This window comes from Papaver somniferum, chromosome 4, assembly GCF_003573695.1.
Source record: "Papaver somniferum cultivar HN1 chromosome 4, ASM357369v1, whole genome shotgun sequence".
In the NCBI taxonomy this organism is placed as follows: Eukaryota; Viridiplantae; Streptophyta; class Magnoliopsida; order Ranunculales; family Papaveraceae; genus Papaver; species Papaver somniferum.
In genome coordinates this window covers 18,092,597-18,096,582 of record NC_039361.1, presented here as the reverse complement: position 1 = coordinate 18,096,582, position 3,986 = coordinate 18,092,597, and the positions used below count along the sequence as shown (strand labels likewise).

Here is a 3,986-nt window from a genome sequence, read left to right as displayed (position 1 = left end):
CTATCTTTTCCTTGTATAAAGCTTTGACAGAGAACTTTTCAGTTTTATTTAAGTTCCATTGAACTGTGTCTTCTTCCCTTGGATAAGTATTCAGAGTCAGAATGGCTTGAGCAATGTTTTGATTGAAAATATGAAGGATGAGTTGAGAGTTCCAGTTCCCATCTGGATGCATGAGATGTGTCAGCAAGTCTATTTGTTGTCGACAGTGAGTGGGTTTGAGAAGCTTAGCTGTAGAGTTAGGTAACCAGTAGTCCTCCCATATTTTTGATTCTCATTCCATTGCCTATCTTCCAGACACAGTGTTGTTGTATGTTCTGTATTCCTTCAACAATTCCTTCAACAATTCCTCTCCAGATTTAGGACTCTCCGGTTTTTGCATTTGTATCCATGTTTAGAACATTTCTTCCCAGAAGGTACTTGGCATCCATTAGTTGATACCATAGTGAGTCTTTGTCTTGTTCAAGTCTCCAGCCAATTTTTGTGATCATAGAACTGTTGAAGAGTTCCATGTTCATGAAACCTAATCCACCCATATCCTTTAGTTTGCATACTGTAGTCCAGGCCTTTGGATAGTAGCCTCTTGGATTTTCCAGATTTTTGCCCCAGAAGAAGTCTCTTTGAAGCTTGTTTAAATCCTGATAAGTTTGTTTAGGAATTCTGAAGCAATTCATTTGGTAGATACTAGCTGTTGAGGTAACAGTTTTGATTAGGACTTCCCTGCCAGCAAGGTTTAGTGTCACATTTTTCCAACTGGATAATCTCAGTTTTAGTTTATCCACCCATGGTTTGAATTATTTTATTTTGCTTCTGTAGGTGAACAGAGGAGAACCTACATATTTATCATCCAATTGCAGAACTTGAACTCCCATAATGTTGCTGATGATAGGAATGAGATTAGGATCAGTATTGTTGCTGAAGAACACTCCTGATTTATTGAAATTGATGAGATGTCCAGAGGTTTCACCAAAAATATTGAGGATGTCCATGAGGTTCTGAGATTCTACTTTGTTAGCTTTGCAGAAAACCATCCAATCATCAACAAAGAAAAGGTGATTAATGGAGGGAGCACCTCCGCATATTTTTATTCCAGTAATGATACCCAAATCCTCAACATGAATAAGGGTTCTAGAAAGAGCTTCCATGCAAAAAAGAAAGAGATATGGGGATAAAGGGTCTCCCTGTCTTAATCCTCTTGAGGGGTTGAAGAAAGAGTCTGGAGAGCCATTTATGAGAACAACTGAAGTAGTGGTGGTGATGCATTACATAATTTTTTTGCACCATTGATCATTGAAACCCATCTTTTTCATAATAGTATTGAGGAAAATCCAATCAACTCTGTCAAAAGCTTTTGCCATGTCAATCTTTATATCCATATTCCCATTCTCAACTTTGGCACCTCTTTTGGATCTTATACAGTGTATAAGTTCATGAGCAATAAAAATATTGTCAGAAATTTGTCTCCCAGGTATGAAAGAAGATTGGTAAGGGGATATTATTTTGTTGGGATAGGGTTTCATTCTCTGGGATATGAGTTTGGAAATGATTTTATAGGTAGTATTACAGAGGCTGATAGGTCTGAATTGACTTGGGGAAGTAGGATTTTCCACTTTGGGAATGAGAGATATGAAGGTTGCATTCATTTCTTTTAGCATATGGCAAGACATGAAGAAGTGTTGCACCATATTGACAATGTCTTCTCCAATTATATCACAGTTGAAATTTGGAGGGAAGCCATCAGGTCCTGGAGCTTTGTCCTTTGCCATGCTGAAAAGTATGCTTTTAACTTCATTGTGATCTGGAGTTCTATTGAGCATATTGTTGTCAGTAGAGGTGATAGTGGTGGGGATTAGGTTAATAACATGTTGAAATCAAAAGAAATAGTACGAAAAAAGGAAACTCAAAGAGATTTACCTTGGATTCAAAACATGTCGAATATCTCATATCCATCTGGAGGCAATAAAATATTTTCGTTTGAAGATTGACATAAACATGGTGTTCTTCTTTACGGCTATGAGTATGTGCACGAGTATTAGGACCCCTACCTTGGTAATACTTCCCACATACTAAACATGCATACACGTTCAAATTTGCATCAGAGGAGGAACATTTTTTCTCAAAATCGAAGTCCAGAACCTAGAAACCTAGAAAACAGAAAACAAGTTATAATCAAACAAAAAAGCGCTTATTCTCATTAACAACATGATAAAAAGTAACCATTACTGATAGTGTGAAAAGGCCCAAATCATCTCTTTGACAACTCACCTAGTTGTCTTCATCTACACGGAATGTTATTCCCAGAATCTCTTTAAGCCAATATTGAAATCATCTGCACATAGCAACAATACACCTCAATTATAAGAAAATTGACTGAGAACTCAAGAACCAATTCTGATCAAAAGTCGGAAAACATAATGAAGCAAGAGATGAAGGAAAATATACCCGATGTTCCATTATACTTCAATGAATGGTACGCTCCTGAGGATTACATAAATACTAGTCTTTTGGATAAGACTGATGAATTTAACTCTATCACACTTCCGTTCAAAATTGAACTGCATTGCGGAGATAAATCCATATTAGTTATCAACCCAAGATACAGAGCATATGGATAAGATGAAAAACATCAAACAATAAATGCCAAAGTGAAGCACATATGTATTGCATTACCTGTCCTTGTACAGGTTCATGGATGTTCCAGAAGACGTATGTCTGGAACACATTTAGCCCTCCGTGTTTGGCTTTATTTAAGATCTCAGGCCGCTCCTCTGGAGAACTACGTGGGTAATGAATAGAACCAGAGAAGAAAACCTTTCTCATATCACATTTATCCCTCTGTGTTTGTAATTCTTCTACCATTAAAATTGCGAACTAAAGAGTTCATAATAACCAACACATGGGCATCCATTTCCTTGTCCCTCATGTTTTCTAAACACATCAAGACCCAGATAACCTGCAGTACAACAAAGTATTCAATATCTCAGTATCTAAGGAACAAAATAATCCCTTGTAATTGGAAGTGTTTGTCAATGCTGAGACGGATACTAACCACAAGAGTAAAAGCATGTGCAGGACGATATAATTTGAGATCATGCTTTTTCCAATGCTGATAACATCAAATACTCATATTCACAAATATGGAAGGAGCAAAATAAGTACCCAGCAGTTATCCTAGATAAACAACAATAACTGCAAATACCCATCAAAAATCTAAACCCTGACAGGTGATTAAAATTAAGAAAACCCTAAATAATTAAATCTTTTAACCAAAATAGAAACGAATTCAAGAAAGATAAAACCCAAACTTTTACTTGAATAAATCAATAAAAAAAAAAGAAGAGAAAATCAAGAATAACGCTTCATACCCTACATTTCAACTCAGATACATCATCATAGTTGAATATATAATTTAAAAAAAAATTGAAATTGAAGTTGTTCCTCAATAACCCATTATTACAATACTAAAATTGAAAGCATAAAATTGAAATTGTTCTTCAATAACCCAAAATAATTTTGAAACGAAAACCAATTTAACCCTTCAATAATCATTAGAGTTGAATCTCAGTTGACAGTTGACTAAACCCCAACTGAGGGGAAAAAACCCTTCAGTAAAAGAAAAATTAAATCTCGAAAAATCCACGGAGCTGATGTCAGTTATATGTTCACAAATTTTCCCCTCTTGAGTGTCTTGTTTCAATCATCCAAACGAATAATCAGATTTCTTATAATGAAAACATTAATATCAGCGAAACGCAAAAGATCTAAAGAGAAGAGGGAAAGAAACTCATCTTGGATAAGAGAATCAAGAGGAAAACCAGAGAAAAGATTTATTTTCCAGCAGATCTGCGTTTCCGAGACTTGAAAAACGAAGAGAATGGATCCACTGGTGGTAGTGAGTTAGTGAAGGTGGCGGAAATTAGGGTTTTTTCATTTTCTAGAGGCGGACGATTTGAGGAGAGAGAGAGACGAGGAGGAAAGTGAAGAGGGAA

General features: G+C 36.0%; 1 long non-coding RNA gene across 1 annotated transcript; it reads right to left on the bottom strand.

Annotated features, from left to right (window-relative positions):
• Positions 1-1,050: 1,050 nt before the first annotated feature.
• Positions 1,051-3,247, bottom strand: LOC113273578. Its single transcript, XR_003322492.1, has 6 exons — positions 3,047-3,247; positions 2,668-2,950; positions 2,440-2,552; positions 2,263-2,326; positions 1,912-2,141; positions 1,051-1,803 (listed from the first exon to the last, which is right to left on the bottom strand). It is a non-coding gene; the product is annotated as an uncharacterized LOC113273578 (long non-coding RNA).
• Between the last annotated feature and the right edge of the window lie 739 nt (positions 3,248-3,986).